Source organism: Grus americana, chromosome 11, assembly GCF_028858705.1.
Source record: "Grus americana isolate bGruAme1 chromosome 11, bGruAme1.mat, whole genome shotgun sequence".
NCBI classification, from domain to species: Eukaryota; Metazoa; Chordata; class Aves; order Gruiformes; family Gruidae; genus Grus; species Grus americana.
The window spans coordinates 7,970,965-7,992,027 of record NC_072862.1 but is presented as its reverse complement, the minus strand read 5'-3'; the positions used below and the strand labels follow the sequence as shown (position 1 = coordinate 7,992,027).

The 21,063-nt window shown below is 42.4% G+C and overlaps 1 long non-coding RNA gene across 1 annotated transcript; it reads right to left on the bottom strand.

Moving 5' to 3' along the window:
• Positions 1 to 420: 420 nt before the first annotated feature.
• Positions 421 to 12,823, bottom strand: LOC129211471 (uncharacterized). Its single transcript, XR_008578847.1, has 5 exons — positions 12,710 to 12,823; positions 3,998 to 4,165; positions 2,544 to 2,631; positions 1,823 to 1,915; positions 421 to 1,056 (listed from the first exon to the last, which is right to left on the bottom strand). It is a non-coding gene; the product is annotated as an uncharacterized LOC129211471 (long non-coding RNA).
• Positions 12,824 to 21,063: the final 8,240 nt, after the last annotated feature.

The window sequence follows — 21,063 nt, the reverse complement described above, 5'->3', positions numbered from 1 at the left end:
GTGGTTTTTTCCCATTAATATTTTTTATAGTATTTCCCCGGAAGATGTCTAAAAACTGATGACAGCACAATCTACTTTCTTAGTTATGGCCTTACATTTACTATTTTCTGTAAGTGAAAAAGGAGAGGGAAAGGTTTAGATTTGTTTAGTATTCTTCAAAATTAAATACATCACCATGCAACCACGTGCAAAAACAGACCCAAGCTTTCATCAGCTTCTCTTTTCTCTTCTGGAGGGTTAATAATGTCTCATATAAGAGGTTTTAATCTTTTTAACACTGTCTTATTAGGGAAAAACATTAAACTTCTGCACTGCATGTTAATTCTTTGATAGTTTGGGCAGTGTGCAGAGCTTTCTGTCTGTTTTTAAATAGTGGATATTCACCCTACATCCAGGAAAAAAAAAAATCCTTACCTGGAAATCACCTTCTGTGCAATTACCTGATAAGATGTCAAATGAAGCAAAGCTTCATTACTTCTTTGGAGAAGATTTTCATGTGAAAATAGCTCTTCTTGCAGGGGGTTGCCAACTTTTTTATTAATGGCTATTCCCTCACATTCTTTTGACTATGCACAATTACTACTCCCGTGGAGCAGGTCTTGCCCAAGGGAGAAGAGCTGGTAAATTTGAGGGGGTGGCCGAGGTGGTGGTGGTGTGGAGTCAGGTCATCTGTTACCCACCAGGTCTGTCCAAGAACAATAACAGCAGAACTCGCAGAATGCAATCAAGTGCATTCTTCTCCAGGGCGATTAAAGAAATATTCAATTTGATGCAACTGAGGTACAAAAGCTCTCTGTATCCTTCTTCTGCCAAGCATGGAAGAATGCCTTGCTTTAAATGATTTACAAAAACTCCTGTATGCCAAAGACATATCATTTACATGGAATCCAGGCAGCTTCATGCAATCACTGCTTGCACATAATTGTACCAAAAGTAATGGGGGGGATCTAAATGGAGTAAGTCAGCTTATCAGTGATGAAGGTTTATTTTACTTCTCCCAAAGGAAACCTATGGAGGTCAGCTAGAAATCCTTTTTTCTCTATTATGGGGACAAATCTGAAATGAAGAATAAAAAAAATTTTCTTAACTCTGATTTTGTAACTGCACCCAGTTTAAATCTGCAAATAATATAAAATTGATATAAAGCCACTTCTAATTAAACAATACAAGGTGGAAGTAGCAATGAGTGAAAAAGTCAAGCAAGCTGTGAGTTTGTTTTGTTTTCCTTGTTTCTCTCAGGCTTCTGCTCCCAAAAATCTCTAGCAATGATATAAATCACATCTGTTTCTTCAAAGCATTGTTAAATGTCCACCAGGAGAAAATAGCTTTGTACATCACTTAACAGCAGTTGTGCCCTAACATATTCAAAATCAATTATGTCTCACATCATGCAATCCCAACTTTTAGCAGTTATTTGTGGTGCTAATTTAAGTGGTCCTGGATAATTAGAGGATCTGTATCTCCATCATTATAAAAAAATTACTTGTGCTAGGATTTGTACAGAGGTACTAACGGCATTACAATCACAGCGATTTTAATAAAGGCCAGATTGTGTCTAGCTCTAATACTCCAAATCTTTAATGAATTTATCCCACAATATCCACAGAAGATAATTAAGCGCCTTTATCCCCATTTTCTATCAGTGGGGAGCTGAAGCTCAGCAGTAACACAGTTTAGATGCTCAGAGACATAAGCATCCTGCTTACCTCCACTTTTAACACACACACATTGGGGGAAAAAACAACATAATCACATGGATGGTGACAGAGAAAAGAGCTCAGACCCTCTCCGGGAAGGGTCTGAGCTTGTGACACCAATATACCTGTGAGCTGGTCTCTGTCTGAATGGACAGCAACGTTTCTAGGGCCAGTCTGGCTTCATCAGGGAGGATTCACAGACACAAGCCTTAAGCAAGCTATAAAACATGGTGACGGGAAAAAATAAAAAGACTACAGGAGATTTGCCTGCAGCAGGGGAAGGAACTTGCCTGAGGAGGGTTATTGTTTCAGAATTGTTTGATGAAATAATAAACAAAATACTGCACTGCTAATAATTTCTGTAGACCCATGACGCCTTGCAATGCAGAGGAGTACGCGTACTCCCTGCCCAGAAAGGACTTCCTGCATAGTTTCAGTCTGAAGAAATACGCACTCATTTGTCAATGACAAAAAGCTAGAAGGCAATTTCTTAGCCTTAGTGCTTTCTCTTGAGCAGAAATAGTCCTAACGTTTAAGGTGTGTAAGGAGATTCAAACGGTTTTTAACACTTAGGCCTCTTTTCTAAATTGAATTAAAACTGCTCTGAACCAATATTGCAAAGAACAAAGGTCAAGGCTTTATTTATATAATACAAGGATGTAATGCAATAACCGGCTGTTTGAGACACGTAAGTAAAAGATCAGGGACAAAGCTGCAGACAGGATGTCAGCACTGCACAGGGAATTAAACATGCAACTCCCTCTCATTAATTACAGGCACGCACATCCGAATCACCATACATCATTATGAAAGTGTACCAAGCGATAACTATGATTCATACTTTACCATTAACAATGCAGCAAAAGGTGAAAGAGGATGGTGCTCTTCCAGCACCATTAGGTAACCATGGCTGTGCATTCTTCCCATACCCAATCTGAAATGAAACAGTAGCCATGGAACAACATGGTAGGAAGTAATTTTCATAACCTCCTGAAAGTATCATTTTTAATAACATTACAGTGTTATAAGTAAGTATTCCCATACCGATTTTCAGGCACCAATACAATATTTTTCTACAAAACCCTAACAAAAAGTAAATATTGTTACACCTTGCAAAATCTCCAAAAGCACATTCTGTATCATCATGTCTGTCAGAGGCAAAGAGATTTATAAGCTCAGAAAGACCTTGAAAATTTCAATTTCTAAATCCTATCTTTGTGCGACTCCACTCCAAAATACATCTACAACTTCTTGGAGCCCACCATATATGTTCTGGGTACAAGAATACATCTTAGTTTTATGCCAAACATTCTCTATGTTTTTGTCTAAAAAATAAACACACAGTTTCAGCAACAATAATGCAGAGAAGAGAAAAACATTTCATTTCCCTTGTGTGTTAGCAATATATATAAAGGGCAAATTACCCTACTTATTAAGATGAATTGCACTCTTGAATATTCTCGTGCAATTGTTATTGACATCAGTAGAGGAGGCGTGCACACAAAAGGCTGAACTTGACCACTAAAAACCCCCAAGTGACTAGATTCAGTCAGAGAGCAAGGAACTATGTCCAAGAGTTGACACCTCTTGCAACAAAGCTCCATATGAGGTCTGCATACTATTGATTATCATAGTAAAAGTGAGATGTTCATGAGGTAACAAAAAAATTACTCAAAGCATGGAAAAGGAACACACATCACATTTGAAATTATACACATTTGATTGAAATGTCTCTGACAACATAGAAATGTTATTGGTTTGGTTGGGTTTGCTGTAGATGCTATTTTTTCTTTTTTTTTTTTTTAAATTGAAGTATCACATCGTAGTCAAATGTTGATTTTCCAGTTTGTACAAGACTGCCACAAAGATATCTTATTGTAACAGAATGTACCTAAGGCTTTACTGCATTATTGTAAGAGCCTGTTGACATTTGGCTTTGTCCTCATGACATCTATAACTAATGCAAAATTTGAGCCCTTATCAAGGGCTTTAAAACAAAGTTTACCAGCATTAACTGCCAGGTAGCCTTTTTCAAATGTTTTCCATACAGTTTCTGCACTACATGTGGAAAATGATGCTCTTCATGTAGACTGATGGAAGAGATCTATCAAAGCTGTTCTGGTAACCAGGTGTACCCTATTTTCCCAGAAGCAGTGCTCTGCTGGCAGAGAACAATGACTGATGTTCTTTACCTCAATTGAACTGTAGTACCCCATAGGCTAGAAGAAAACTGAGCCAAGAATCTGCTCTTCAGCTGAGCTGTTTTACATGGGAAATCACCAATTATGGCTCATGTTCACCTGTGAAGTCTTGAAGGAGGCTGTGCTTGGAACTAGGAACTCTACTCCTTCTCATCACTGGTCTCCAGAAGATGCAGGTCAAATACACACTGTTTGTAGGCTTTGCCCAACTCTCAGGACAAGAGCATCCCTCTCATGCAGAACAGCACAGGATCCCTCTCCCATTATCTGAAAGTGCGACAGTGTCCATTAGCCACCTCCCACCACTACTGATGTTTCACAGCTAGTGATGATGAAAGTGGGGGAAAGCTTTCCGCTCTGTTTCCTTACCCTTGTAACCAAAAATCAGACAACATTAAGTATGTCATTCATTGACATTTCTATAACATAATATTCAATATATAAATTTCAATATATACAAAATTTGGATAGAGTACTTTAATCCCAAGATTTTGTTTGAAACACATAACTGATATCTTCAGAAATGGAAGACAATGTTTTACCTTTTATGCTTTATTAGTTTTTGCTAAGCTGACAACATATCTCCAAATTACCAAATGAACTAGGAAGTTTTCAGTCACTACTATTTCATTATAGTCACCCCAATACAGCTTTGAGATGTAAAGGCCTGAAATTATGACACAGAAAATTATTAACATATGAGTTCCAAAATTTCTGCATTAAGAATAGTGATTTTCTTTTTTTATATTACAGTTCAGTTCCTCAGAATAAGAACATGCTCATCTTCCTGAGGTTTTTTTGGCAACTGAAGATGCAGAGCATGCAGTAGACCAGCACCCAATTAGAGCTGTACTTTAATATCTATGATCTCCTGTCTCAGCCTGCTTAGGACAGTCTCTCAAATACTAAAGTCTACCCTTAAGTAATTATCTTTCACTCTCTGCTCACGTGGGTTAGAGTTCTGCAATATAAACTACTTCTTATTTGAGTCTCTGCTGAGCACTAAGCAGCTTTTTATGGAGGTAAAACTCATGAGTCCAAACCATTCTTTGATCATCTTTTTCAGAGCCTCAGACTGCCCCGAGTCCTGCAGTGCATTAACCTGTGCTCAACAAAAGCGCCCTACAGTCTAGATCAACGTAAAGGGGACACACTGCTCTAAGTTTGGTTCCTCTAAACAAAATAAGGAGATAAAGCACAGGTTTCTGACCATGCTTTGAAAGGTGTTTCAGCCAGTTTTCCATTTAGTTGTCTAAATGCGAGCAACCACACAGATTTTAAAGAAGTAGTCTTTAACGAGCTTGGTGATGTTGCTATGCACAAATGATCCCTCAAGAGGGGAAAAAGGTGTAATGGCTGGTTTGGGATTGATGGACTTGCTGCAAGCCTGTGCTTAAACAAAAGCGTGAGAAGAAAGTGAATGCATGGAAACACACAGCCTCAGAGAAGGGGATATAAAAGAAAAAGTAAAATGAAAGGTTCATCATTGCTCAACACGAAAATAGTCAAACTTTTCATGTACAACAGATTTAAACACTACGTTGACAGAGGAAATTATTATTCCAGCTCTATGGGAGAAATCCCATCCCAAAATGCAGCTAAGAAGTGGGAAACCCCCAGTGGCTGGACATTCCTTAACTCAATGCCCATCTTGTGCATTTTGATGTTTCATGGGGTAGGACTTCTGCCTTCATGATGGCAAGCACAAAGGTCCTTGCATTTGCTTTGGTCCTCCAGCTGCTGTTGTAATACACAACAACAGAAAGATTACTCACATTCTTTCAGCAGTACACAGCAAATCCAGGGAATGAACTGCAACAATCTGGACCGAGAGTCCAGCGTGTCCCAACCAACAATTCCTCCATCCTCCTTGAACAGCCATTACAAAGGAAGAAGAAACAGAAGTGGGAGCAGAAGGCAACGACAGAAGGAAGAAGGGAACAGACAGAACTTCATACAGACCAGTCTCCATGGGAAGCCTTTCTGCTGTCCTGAGGCACCAAACTGCTGCAATAGAAGGAAGGTCATAAAAACCAACCAGCCAACACCACAAATCAAACTGCACCAAGAAGCTGATTCCTGGAGAATATGGACGGATGCAGCACAATGGAGAGGAAGAAAAAGTGATGCCAACATCTTGCTTAAATGAATACATCAGCTGAACTTTTTTTTTTTTTTGCAGTAAAAGAAAATCTAAATAAATACAATGTGTAAAATAATTCAAGAGTTTATTGGCAGGGAGGAGAAAAAGCTACTGCATTCTAGGGGTGTTTTATTACTGCCTGCTTATGAATTACAAACCAGTGAGCTCAAGGGTATTTAGAGCAAGACCACTGTAAGAGGCATTCGTGCTATCCAATGCCTTAAAAAATACGGAAAACTCCTTCTGAAATGTCTCTAACTACATCTTAGGAAGTTGCTGTAAGAGGCACACAGTTGCTTGGAGGCCATCAGAAATGGGATTAACATCTCCATGCTGAGATACACAGAGCTCATAGCCAGCTACCCCAAAGCTGCATTTGCATTCTGCAATTTTTAATTAACAAAGCATGCAAGTAAAAGCTTCTCCTGCAAGTACAGGGTGTGCAATCCTACTCTGAGTAACCATTTACAAAATGAACAGTCTGCTCTTGGGAAGGGCAAAATCCTGTCCTTCCTGAAATCAGCTACACAAATCCTACTGACTTTTGGAAATCTCTGATTTCAGTGAGTGACACAATTCTACAGCACCAAAATCATGCTGCACAACAGGAGAGAGATCTGTTTGGAGTACTGTCATTCTCTGTAGGACATGTTAATCTTTGTGGGGCTGGAGATTTTTGAAGCTGTTGACAATTTAGCTTTCTGGCTCCTGCTCCCAGCTCCTCCAAGACCTATCTAGCCATGATTTTGGTTATTGTAGGTACTGGAGAGCTGTTCTTTCTCCTGGGGATGGGAGATCACACCAGCTTTCCTCCACACCTGATCTTACTCCTTCCCTTCCAACTTCCCACCTTTCCACATCCCTTGTTTGCTTGTGTATCTATCCCTCAGCTAATCCACCAGCCTTCAAATTTCTTTTAACACAAGCTGTACTATAGCATCCACAAAGCTTTTGTGCAGGTAGAATATAAAAATCAAAGAGGGATTGCTTCTCCATGCTGCATTCATGTCAGAGGTTACAATTTCACCTCGTTTGGACCCACCCAAGGACTAGATCTGTCCTTGGAGTGCTCAATTTTATGCAACATTGCTCCCTACAAGCCAAATATACTTATCAGATTGAGAAGTACAAAAGTGCCAGTGGGGCCATCCAAAGCCTTGTGGAGGTCTCTGACCTCCTCTTGGGAAGACAGCAGCTTGTGGCAATAGGGGAGCTGCAGAGCCATTGCTATGCAGAAGCAAGCCAGGTTAGCCGTGATGGAGAGCAGCCACCATTGACCAGCTGCTTGGTGGCCTAATGAGGCGGTCGGCTCATTCCCTGCCACAGCGGACGGGTGTCTAACCTCATGCAAAACCATCACCGCAATTGGAAGTAATTGAAGGTCTTTTCGCCAGGCTCAGCAGGGAAAGCAAGGAGCGAAAGGGCACGGGTGAACAGCTGCTGGGGCTCAGCCACGGTCCCCTCGGGGTCGGGGCACGCGGGTGGCAGGCTGTGGAGGTTTGCAACGCCGCTGTCCGCTCTGGGCTACCCCTCCAAGGCAGGGTGCGAGCCCCGCCGTCACCACTAAGAGCCATTAAAATAAACCCCAGCAAAAGTGTTGCTGACATCCCAGATTATATAAAGGGCCAGTTTTAGACAGCAGCATTGCCTCTGTGTTGTTATAGACTCCCTTCCACCCTTCTTACTCCATTTCTCATCAGTGGTGGTGGTGGCTCAGGTCTCATAATAGAAAGTTCCATGCTTGTCCTGGTCTCCTCACCACACACAGAGCAGGAATTTGGAGCAGCGCTATTGTTTGGGGTACTTCAGAACTCAATGTTCTCCTGAATGGGTTTTTCTTTTAAAAGCATTATTATTTAACAGTTTGATTAAAAATAATACTGAAGTGTGAGAAGGGGCACTTGTGACACACCAACCCGACCTACTAATTTAAATTCCCAAGTGCTCTTAACACAGAGCTCCTGAAATGGAGGATATTTAATAACTGTATTTGCTAAGGACATGTGGAGGAGTATTCTTCCTGGACCAAATCCTTTAATTTTTTTGATATAGCTGAGACTCTCAGAACATCCTCTTATCCTCAAGCTGCAGCATAGCTAAGGTGCAAACCTCATCAGCTCCCAAAAGCCACAGATTAAGACTGGTCTGAGTTATTGCAGACACCAGCCTGGCAATCCCAGGACAAGGCACATCATGCAGGGCACTGGTGAGTCTCTTGAGCACGCAACCACTTCCCCTGCAAACAAGGAAGGGCAGAGAGGGCTGAGCTGAGCCAGGATGCTCGCGCCAGCAAGGGGACAACTGAAGCTTTTGGACAGGGCTATTGTCTGCACCATTCACCGATGACAAAACTACCAATTCCAGATGTTTGCCCAAGCTCAAGGCATCCAGCACTCTCCAAGATCAATGTGACTGCTCTAAGCACATAGCATGTTTTTCTGTTGTGGGTATCTAGCAGTCCACAACGTTAAAACAAGTCAAAAAAGTCTTTGTTGACTTTCCTGTAGCTGAAGATTACTTAACAACCAATACACTACAAAACATCAGTGCACAGCCACGTTCTTAAGTTTTTATGTATTTCACCTGCTAATATTGGCAGTCTTTTTCACTGGGGGACAGTATGACCTCAACATTGAGACTTTGGCTCAGAAATCATCAAAATGAGAAAGCCACAGTCTCCCACACTCACCCTTCTTCCTTCAGTAATCATTAATGCAACTGATGCTCTGAGACATTTCTCTGGGCCACTTTGCTCCCCGACTCAGACATTTTCTCTTAACCATAAGAGCTTGCTGTATTTTGGGTTTGCTCCAGGATGGAAGGACCAGTTGGACAGCCTTGGTGATGTGAGACAGCAAGCGTGGGAAGAGCAGGAGTCTCAATATAGGACAAGGAGGTGACAGAAAGATGAGTGTGCAGTTCAGAAGTAGGGACTGAGAAACGAGTGCAGACAGGCTCTACCACATCCCAGGATTATTAAAAGTACAGAAACAGTTACCAAAGAGAATGGCATTAAAAAAGTTTGTCTAAACACCAGAGGAGACAAAGCAACCACTTTACAGCGTGTGCATGGTCAAGGCAACTGAACCCTAGAGACAAAAGGACTAGCACAGCAAAATAGAAACTGTGGTCTGGAGAAAGGACATGCAACAGAAAATCTGATTAATCTTGAGGGTAGAACATCTGAAATTCAGTCCACGGGGAGTTTGGAATAAAATTATCATTCCATTTTGGAGAGAGGATTAGAAATTACAGCATTCTTTATAGGCAGGAGATAAGAAAAAAGCATCAAAACAATATTAAATTTTTCCAAATTAGGCAACATCTGAGATTCCCATTCCTTGGTCCCTTGAGCTGCCAGGTACTCATCTTTCCTTTGGCTCCAGTAACCCGAGAGGGAGCCAGGTGTCCCCAAGCCCATTCCCAGGCTGTCAGGAGGGCACAGCAGAGGTTCCAGACCATTAGCTCCTCTGCAAGGAAACCATGGAGCTAGGTACCCTCAACCCAGGCAGCTGCTGGGACATGTCTATGGTAAACCTGCAGACACCAGAGCCAGGAGCAGCCTGAATGGCTGGAAGGCACTGAGCCAGCAGACCCTAGAAACCCAAACTCCCTGAGAGCTTGCCAAGCAGCTTAGCAGCAACCAGGCAAGAGGCCAGTGCTTCAGCAGAAGTCAGTAGTAACCTCTTCTCCACTTTGGTATCAGCTAGTCAGTCTTCTACAGATATTCTTTACCATTCCCACCAAGAAGCTGCATGCATGGCCACTGAGGTGGGTCCCACACCCTGCTTCCTACCGGTGCTCAGAGCTGGGCGCAGCAGACAGTTGTCTGGATGTGACCCCAATGCAGCCAGCACATCTCGTTGTGTCATAATATTTGACACTTATTTCCCACCCCTCAAGCTAGGTTTAATACAGATTGAAACAATTGTAATCCATTCTCCCTGCTCTACATTCCAGTTTGCAATTGCTTTGCCTCCATCCTTAGATAACACATATAAAATTATCAGGGATATTTTGTAATAGATAACTTTCTAGTTCTTGTATGACCACTTACTGCTATAGGATATAGTTGCTACGTGCCCACACAACATCCTCAGGCAAAATATTCTGGTAAAACTTACCACTCTGGAAGGCTTTATAGCATCTATGATCCCAAGCGAGTCTTTGAATGTGTTTTATTGATTTGTTTTGACTACATGTGAACAAAGGATTGAGGATCTATCCTGCAGCTTTAGCTTAGGCTGGTACCGTATTACAGAATTGGGCCTTCAGTCCTAAAGCCAACAACAACAACAGACTCAGATATGACCTTTACACGAAAGAGTTGTATGAAGAATGAGGTATGGTAAAACCCAACTCCACATCTCCTCTTACAACACACACACATTCCCATCCACTTTCAGGAGCTTTGTTCCTACCTTGGTTCCTGGAAACTTGAAAACAAAAACACAACAGGAGAGCTTTGACTGATTTTTCCATGAGATATTCAGGGGACTTTTTTCAGTGTTGGGTTTTTTTTGGTTGTTTGTGTTTTGGTGTTTTGTTTTTTTTTTAAATCGCAATGAATTTTATTTTCCCCACATTTCTCTAACATCCTTTTCCCTACAGTTTGTCTGTTTTAACCAACCTCCACTCTTCCCTCTAGTGCCCGACACTGCTGTCTTTGTCAGGAAAGGCACAGAGTTCAGGTTTTCCCCCCTCCGTTTCTCTTTGGACCTGACACTGCTTCTGACCCCTGCTCAGCCTTTGCTTTGAAGTGCTTTTTCTACTCTCTGCTTTCCCACCGGATCACGTTAACCTTCCTCCTTTCCCCACTCCATCAGTTGGCTTCAATAAGCAAGAGCTGCTCACTGGAACCTCCTCTTTTGTCTTATCAGCGCTCTTCCACTTCTCAAAATCCCACCTCACACAATAAAACAGTTTGGCGAGCGCTGCAGAAGCCTGGAAGCCACTGCTAAATACCACACGGGGAACACCGCTAGCTGCATGAGACAAGCTGATCGAAAAGGTCTCACATTTGATCCATGAAACTTCACAGCAGCGTCTAAAAGCAAGAAGCCACGTGCTTCCCCCTCCCCAAGATGACTGTATTTAAGTGTCCTTTTTGCCAAGTGCTGCAAACAATGTTACCCTTGCAGGGGCTCTGCGCCTTCGCTCCTGCTCTACTGCAATTTTAATAGAAAAAAAAAATCCCACAAATTTCGCTTAAGTATAGATGACTGGTTTGATTCAGTCTCCTTGGTGCTACAGCTTCTAGCTGATGGATGTTCAGGTCAAAGCAAGAAATGGCATCAGCACAAAGAGAAGGGTTTGGCTCTCACTTCTTAAAGACTCACGAAAGCGTTCCAGATCTATAAATATTCACATTATTCCCACAGAGGGGCAGAAAGAGAATGATTTGTATCCTTCTAGCTTATTCAGTTAACACAGTCCCATTTTTCAGCATTTCTCAGTTGGATAAATACCATGACAAACAGAGGAAATCCCTGCGAGAGAAAATACATTTTAAAGTAAATTGCAGTGATGTGTAGCTTATAAATATTTGCCATGGTACTGGAAAAGTATCTCTATTCATCACATTAACGTATGCTGACCAGTCTCCATTGATGCCTTTTTTAGAAGATATGAATAAAGTTTTCACTATCGGGAAAAAAAAGACTTGTGTATGCTATATGAACATGCATACATAAACATACAGACAAAAATACTTTAAAATAGAAGACGTTATTTTAATTACAATAGTAAGGCTTGATTTATTTTCTATACCTCTTTTGCCAGAAAGTTAAACATCTCACAAAATCTGAGTCATGTTGCCTGAGGATCAAAACCAGAGAAAATTTAAAGCTCAGTAAGCATTATAACCTCTTAACCACTCCATTAAGTGAGAACTGATGATAACGTTTAAATAAGAATGCACAAACATTATTTTGCTCAAAAATCACATTGCACAGATAAACTAAGAGCTTGGGAATACCCTGGTTAACACAGCAGGCTGAAGGACTCGTACAGATCTCTCCTCCAATCTCCTAAGCATTTTTCATTACTGCTTACTAGATTATTAATTATTTTTTAAAGGATTATTATAGTTACAAATTCCAACTCAGGCTTCTTCACTCGCCACTTGAGAATACTGCAAACGAGTGCGTTTCCACACGCGTACGTGATCTACATACGCACATGGGTTCACAGTACACGGAAGCAGCACGCGAGCACTCAGCCACAGCACTCAAACGCACCTCCGTGGGTAAGGCTGGGTTTAAGTCACCCCTCCCTGACACCTCTAGGCAGATTAATTCCTCTGTGCCATACTGATGCAGTGGTAGAGGCAATAACCTCTCCCTGCTCCCACCTCTACCTACCATGGGCAGTGTAAGCGTTTAAGGAAATCTCTACTACTTGGCCTATACACACCTTTCACCTAACACAAACAGATAGTTCTTGCAGTTGCTCACTTTCTAGCTTCCATCATCATCATTCAATTAAAGGATATCCGATACAAGTAATTAAAAATCCACCCCATGAAGCTGTCCAAAACACAAACCAGTCAAGAAAAGGCACTGGGAACTATCTGCACATGTGGAGAGTACAGCCTCTCAATTCACACCTACTAGCTTGTTTATATGCAGTGACAGCTTCCCACCTTTAAAAATTAAAATAATACATACATACACAACCAGCACCCATTCAGCTGTCTTGCTGGCAAACAGATTGGGGATAACCAACTTCGATCTCCTCGTAGTCCCTGTGAAAATCAAGGTGGCCAAGACCACCGGTGTGGCTTTCCGCACATTCCCAGCGCTGCTCCTCTGCTCCAGAGCAGCAGGAGACCTGGGTGGCCCTCGGCAGAGCCAGGTACCTCAAGGATTTCAGCAAGGTGAATACTCATGATTATGGAGCTGGCTAACAACCATCATTTATTTTACACTGGCCATTAAGCAGCCTGCAGGCAACCAGCATTGATCCAAAGCTGTTGTGTATGTTCATTTTGCCCAGAGGAAATCAAGGTAGGGGAAGGAAACGCTGGCAGAACTCATGGCTTGACTCTGTACACAAATATTATCTTGCACCCTCGCATTCTGGCTTATTTTCATTGCATTATATCCTCAAGGTCTCAGTCTTGCTGTGCTGGACAGCGTAGAAGATGAACCAGCATCGCCCCCACGCAGCCCGCTGGGCAGAAGCAGCCATGTCCTTACTGGTAAGTTCAGGGCACCAGATGAAGGTGGGAAACCTGCGGCCCCACCAAGACCAAAGGGAGCTGTAATGGGCCGTTCTCTAAGCCCTTCCACCACAGCATGAGAGAAATGGCTTTCAAGAACAACAAAGAGTATGTACATTTTGTACCATGTTAAAGAGGGAAAATAGCAACAAGGACAAGAAAAGCTTGGGTTGTGAAGGATGTTCCAGCAGAGGTGACTAATGGCGTTGAAAGAAACCCCAACTGTTGTTTCAAATTTCTTTCCAATTAGCCTCAAAGTTACTCCCTCCTTTTTCCCTTTTTTTTTTCTTTTATTTTTCTTTCTTCCTTTTACCTGTGTTTCATTTAGAATCAAGGTTGGTGATTTGTGTTATGACAGCAAAAATAAAGGATTTGTGTACTGTATGCATGGGGATTTAAAGCATTGCCTTTGATGGCTCATTAGCTGCATGTGGCTACATGCAACACTGCTCGACTGAGATATATTGCCCAGGATTTAATTCCAGAATAATTTCAAAGGCATTAAATCGAATGCTTGCCCTTTTCACCATGGTATTTAAATGGTACTTTGTATGCCAAGCTTAAAACAAGAGCAGAGGAAACACAGATGCAGTACTGCTGGAGCGTGTACTGAACTTTGTTAAAATGTTAAACATTTATTAGAATTATTTTTTTTCCTTAAACAAGATAGTGTTAAACCAGTTGTTACTTCAATTAAACTTTCTTTGCTACAAGGGAGAAAGGAGATTTTTTTTTTTTTAAAAAACTAACAAACAGCTCTCAGAACTAGTGAACAATATCTCATTTGTTCAGTAAGACTTAAAGACAAGAACGGTCTCAGGCTGGAAAACTAGATGTGCACATTTCTGTGCTGACTGAGCAAAATAAACCAGACAAAGCTTCTCCCACAGTGGAGGGGAGATCAAACCCCAGAGCTGAGCTGAAGGTCACAAGTCTCACAGCTTTCCAGGCACAGCCTCTCCGCTGCTACTGCTGCGGGAGGGTGACTCTGGTACCCCCTGACCAAAGCCGTGGTAAGCTCTCAGCTTACAGCCTGGCAGGGAAGTCCGAGGACGGGAGCCTGCCTCTGATGCATGAAAGCAACCCTGCAAAACACCCTGCACTCATTTACTGCTGATCTAAAGACAGGGAGCCCTGTATTTTCTCATTTTCCCTCCATCTGCCTCCTCCCTGCAGTTTGAGGAATGCTTACTGGTAAAACATGAGAAAATTCACTTTATCCAGTTTACAGTCAAACTTTAATTCTGGAATGAAGCAAACCCCAAAGCACAATTTTGCTTGAACTTATCGCAGGGATGTACAATTGATGGTGCAGAGGCAGCTGCCCAACACCATGCCCACCTGCCCCGTCCCTTTGCTTTCAAGCCAGCCCTTACCAGCATTCCTGCGTCACAAACACATACACATCTCAACATTTGGTCAGGAAGTGCTGGTACAACGCTTTATAAATAACATAGCTACTTGCACCATTTTATTTTACATGTGGTTACAATTGGCTGGAGCTGGTGGTTCTGCTAGAGCCTGAAGGACAGAGGACATTACTAGAATTTGCACCTGGATTTGAAATTTACACCATTTGGGAAATGCATGTGATTACCTAGAACTGTGTTGTCATGCAGCAAAGCTTGGGCAGTAATACACTGTAATTCAGCTTCAGCTGGAAGCCACATTTTGTTGCCTCAAACACGGGATTTTTGAGCAGCCGCTATCAGAAAAAGATGCGTGAGGCAGAAGAATTTGTTTGCATTTTTGAGCCCATTTCAGAGTTCATCCACTAGGAGTTGAGCTTTTAATTAGCAGCTTATTCCACACAGATAGGGGACTTTCCTGAAAAAAGTGGAATTTTTGCTTTTATATGAATCTGTTCATCTTAGAAACTCTCCTTTCAAGCTTAAGATGGTTGGTAGAAAGTCAGTCTGCGACATATACAGGTCCCAGCAGCGGTGCTGTCAGTCTTTTCCTAGAGCTTCACCCAGAGCCACCACATCCAGATTTCCACCTCTTCATCCCTGTAGCTTAATGCAGAACTCCTCTGGGCCCGAGCAACCTCCCCTACCACTTCTCCTCTCCACAGCCCCAGTTCTCTTCCTGCAGCAATATTGCCCCATGTTTTCCCCATTTACTAAGTTACCCAGGCAGCATGCGTGGGTTTTTACGATCACTCTGTTTACAAACACAACACTCTCCTTCAAGCCTTTCTTAAAGTCTACCTGTATTGTGGTGCCTTACTAAGAGAAAAATACAGAATTAGTTTGTTGAGGGTTTGTTTTTTCTTTTCTTTTTAAATTGCATTTGCTCGAGGCATAACAAGAGATCCTGGTTTTCAACATTATTGCAATACAAACAGTAAACAAAGTAATAGCAGAGACACACAAAAGACCAAAATCAATCTCAAAGACAGACTTTTATGATGAATTATAGTCCAAAAAAACCCATCCCAAAAAGCCATTTTAAAACAAGATAGCTTCTTGGAATCAAATTGGTTAAGTCCACTAACAAAACAGCATTAACAGAGGGACTGAATTCCTTCACGTGCCTGAAAATGCAGGCATTTCTGCCCTGCCTACCAAAGGAAGTGCAAAGGAACAAATCTATCCAAACACATGGGCTGCACCTGGCTTTGGCTCTCTGCTGTGCTGAACAGCAGGGGCAAGTGCAGGGAGGCAGAGGAGAGGGTGCCCAAAGTGCTCTTTCTAGCCAAATTCCAGCATATACCTAATTTAATTGGGAACGTTGCATTACCTGTAACCACTGTATAGCACAGTTATCTCAACTATTTAGAAACTAATGAGAGCTATTTACAATTGAACCATTTTGCCATGTACAAGGGTCTGCAGAGAGACCCTGCATTGCACAGGAAGGTCCCAGCTTGTCACAAGTGTGCAGAACTGAGGCTGGTCCCTAGAGGATGGAGCTTGGTTTGGTTTTCTAGTTGAGATTCAAGTTAAACATAAAACATATGCCCAACTTTTAGTGTACCCCAAATGCCATATCAAAGGCATTTCACCCCAACCGTGGGATGTTTTGACTGGAACATCCCCTGAAGGTACAGCCTGTGGTACATAATGGCCCTGCAGAGTTTTCCCAATATCTACTATTTTATGCACTTTAAGGCTTCAGCTTCAAATACACAGAGTGTAAGTCCTGCTTTTACAAGGTTTCATGGCACAGTGAGGAATGAAGTACTAGTGTTTGGGGCAAGTGATTTACTGACATGAGGTTATTCAGAGATTTAATTTGTCATGCATCTCACCCACATGCTTTTCATTCTTTTTTCGGAGGCAGCATGCTGCACACCACCGGCAGTGAAAGGGCCTCCCTTTGCACAGCAGCAATTCATTTTTCTCAGCTTCTCTCCAGCTAGATATCAATGATTCCCCAGGATCTGCAAAGCCTCTTTAAGATCCTGTCAGAAATATGGAAGCCTCCTTTTTCCCACTGCTCAGTTAAACACAGCCTCTGCATTCAGATTATCCAGACTAATCTGTGCATCAATCTCATTCCTTCCCTGCTGATAAAATATTGGGTGTCAGAGTGGTTTAATCCAGCGGTCTGCCAGCCAGTCTCATTCATCTGCTAGGATGGAGGCAGTGCCCCATGAGCAGGCTTGAAGTGATGCCTGATCCATTGATGCTTTTACTTTTGGAAACTGGATTATTCCAGTGCCTAAAGACCAAGTCCTGTCTTGTACCTTGCACCAGAAACCACAGATGGGAGTAGAAGAAAAGACACCCAATAGATTTGGACATGAAGTGAGACCTCCAAAAGGTTTTGTTTTCACAGCAAACCAATCAGCTTTAAAGCATTTTGTCCAACCCTGGATCCTTCTAGGGCTGTGCAAATACTTGACTGCCAGGAGACAGATTTTATCATAGCAACATCCAGGAGAACAGTCAGTTCTGACATTTCATGTTTACTCTGACTCACTCCTGTAGCTTGGAGACTTGCATCATGATGTCTCCATTCATGGTGAAAACCATCACGCATCCTCTGCCTCGGTACGCGTACAAAGCTTTATGCCTGCTCTGTCTTGCAAATACTGGTCATCAGATAGGGGTGTTTTTAAGGAGTTAAAGTTCCCCAAAACAAGTATTTTTCTCAAAGATGCTACTGGATCACAACCTGCAAGTGACCAGCAGCTCCAGTTATTGCTCTTAACAGAGATATTGCTGATCATGCAGAGCCTCCTGTCTCCCACCACAGTTATTCTGCATTTCATGTAAAGTCATTGAAAGATTGGAAAGTCACAGAAAACAACTGCAGGCAGAAATGGCTACTTATTTATTTTACAAGGATATGCTAGCAGTTAGGACAAACTATCACATTACAAATATGCGCTTGCATGCAGTAATGTGAACCATAAAAGAGATTAATTAACGATGCAAACCTAAAATAGATTAATTAAAGTACACTAAACCAGGCATCATTTCCTCCACAACCTGCTTGATTTTAATCTGACTCACTCTATAAAAGTTTTTTTCTTTGGGTTTATGGTTTGCCCATTTGTATCCTCCTCCAAAAGATACTTTCACAGAACAGCTCAAGAAACACTGTCTATTCCAGCAAGGACTGGGCCCTTTATGGCAATATTTATTTAAAGGAGGAGAATAGCTGCATGCTTATTGATTTTGTGATGGGCTTTCAAAACACAGAGGGGATTAGTACTCAGCTCATCCCAACGCCTGAACTCATGTAGCTTCTTCAATTAACCTGCAGAAGTAATTTAATGATGTGTTCAATGAATCCCAAAAGTAAATGGTGGGCACTTGCAATGCGCTCAGACAAGATTACAGCAACAGAAGAGAAGCAGGCAGATGCTGGTGGCCAAACCCAGGAGAAACATCTGCTGAGCCCTGAATCCTTTGCCCATTTGCCTGTGACGATTATGATATCGCTGTAACACCTCAAAGTCCCACTGAGATGCAGAGCTGACATGTTAAATACCATAAAGATACAGAAAAACCAAGTCTGTCTGGATGCCAAAGTGCTTACTGCTTTCTGGGAAGAGGGGACAGACTGGAAGAAGCCATCCCTTTATTTCAATCCAGGGGCCGATGTTTGGGGGCATAACGGACCAAACCTGCGCTGCGCTCTCAGCTTCAGCACAAGCTGCAGCAAGGTCCACGATGAAAGAGGGAATCTGAACGTGAGACAGAAATAGAAGTTGCTCTCCAGGGCTGCAGTCTGCAGATCTGGGGATGTGCCACGTCCCCCAGATGTTGGGCACGGCTACCTTCACATGCTGCCGTCACTCTGCGTGCTCTTCTGGCCTGTATCAATTACCTCGGGATGCTCTTTGTTGCCTTGTGTGCCCACAGGCCATTGTATGGATAAAAAGAGGCAGTGAAATTTTTTTCCACACTTTTTATTAGAGAGAGACTTTCTCTGTATTCATCTGCACTTTATATCCTATGGCTCTCTGCCACAGATTTGTGATAAGTGTAGGAGCAGCTCTTCCTTACAGTTTAGCTTCTTTAATGTGAAATAGGGATACAACAGTCCAGTTCCAAATCCAGCCAGAACATATTTCTTTCAAAAGCAGTAAAGCAATTTTAAGGTATTTCCTTGGAGCAGAGGAAATATGAAATACACCACAGTCTCCAACTTTAAAATAGACTTTGTTTGTTTTTTTTTTTTACTGTGAGTGGTGTGACATATACCAACCACCATTATAGACTAATAAAAGGTAAACTCAATTTTCTGTCACCAATAAAGTTTTAAACATGGACAACACCCATACAATTCTATAAAACCTGAGTGGATTCATAAAGCTCCTTTAAAAGCACATAGACCCTCAAAGAGAACGTTCCATAGGGGTATAAATTATCCAGCTTTACTGTAGAAGGGATATGCTGCACATCATGACACGCTCTTCAATGTTGCCTGAACTACCCCTCTCAAAAGGTTAGGGATTGCTCTTCAGTACCATCAGGTTGTTTTGCAATAGCAGCCTGCCTAGCAACACAAAATCTTCAGAGCAGAATGCAACCCACCGAGAGAATACAAGTGGTTAATTAAATTAAAGCAACTATTACTCCATATTACATAGAAGTCTGCAGGGCTCAGCTGAAATCATGATCCTCTCTGAAAATAGAAGGGATCTCTGCCCTGCAGTCTCAGTAGAGAAGACAGACACGAAGATGGAGGGAAAACATCACTTAGAGGCAATACGGCAACTGCTTGCAGATGCTGCAAGTCCTGTGCATCCTTTCTGAGATTCGTTTCTTGAATGTGAATGGGTGCAAGTCTTAGGAGCAAATTAGGTAGAGGAGACAACCAGGGAAAAAGATAGGCAGAGAGATGGCAAGGCATGGCAGGGGCATGGGAGGGTCATACCCACAGGTAAAACAGGCTAAATGTACTCAGCATTTGCTTGCCCGCAGGGAGAAATAACTGCACCACACAGTCCAGAAACCACCCTGGCACCAAATAAAATGTGAGGTGCTGCAAAACAGGAGAGGGGTCACTATTGGCTGCTACAGCTATGGGAGGATGCTGGGAACCAAAAACTTTGGGTGGCAAAACGTCAAGTCAACTTTCTGAAGCAGCATGAAAACCTCAACAAATATTCTGGAATAATCCGAGTCCTTTGCCTTGGAAAAGGAGGAAAGGTGGATGGCTCCATGGCCACATGCAAGGTGCTGTCAGTTCATAGCAGGCAGGAGGATGTGGAGAGCCCTGGGGAGCACCCCAACAGTTAGGGTGGGCAGCGGGGCACAGCTGCCTGTCAGATGCTCACCCTGGAGCGCTCTCAGCAGCGTGAGCAGCAGCTCCTGAGCCCTATTGAAAGACCTGTTCTGAGTGCACATGCGGATCAGACCGGCTTTATTGCCAGCACACTTGAAGAAAGAGCCAAAAAGCTTTCAAGCACTGATAAGAGGTTTCTGTGAGGCATGCCAAGGCGGCAAAAAGAAAAAATACCATGTTTTGCTTCTGTCTGGAAATGTGGAAACACTGTCCAAACCAGGGAAAAAAGGCCTCAGAGTATTTGAATTAGAACCCAAGGACCTGATTAAGGAAAACACTTTAACATGCTTAAAAAGCTTTGCTGTATTAAGACCCAAATCAAGCAAGGTACAGATGTAAGGTAATTAGAGAAAGAGGATTAAAGGGTCAGATTCTTTCTTCATTTAGGAAAAAGGATGCACAGAATTCACCATTTTGCAGGGCACACAAGATAGAGGCCGTTAGCCAAGGATTTCTCTTCCCAGTTTTCCTCCTCCCTGCTGTGTGGGGCTATCGGGGCTCTCCCACGCCAGATGCTGCTGTTACTGTGGGGCAAACACGTCTCAATCTGGAGTGGACCTCCAAGCATTTACTTCAGTGTAAATATTAGAGTATTATGCCATGGTTATACTGTAATCATCAGAAAACAAGAATGCTCTTTTTTCACCCACAGGCCACTGCAGTTGGAATTAAAAAAACAAAACTGCAAAACCAGGAAGATGACTTCATGTAACAAAAGTGAGACCACAATTTAGGTTAGTCCATTCTCAAACTTGTGCTCTTTTTAATAGGCCACACAACAGTTCTCTTGTGGCAGCAACAAGAATTTAATAGAAATCAGTACTTTGGTCATTTTTTGAGCTTTTTAGACATAATTGTTTTGAGGATTGGATGTATCAAACAAATATCTTTTTAAAAACCTACAAGACTACAGGACGTACACACTGTTCCCCTTAAACATCAGCCAGTGCAGCGGCAGTGCAGGCTGCCTGCATCCTCCAGCCACAACAGCGTGCTATGGACTACAGGGACGAGCAGGAGAACAGCAGTGGCCCAGGCAAAGCTTTGCATTAC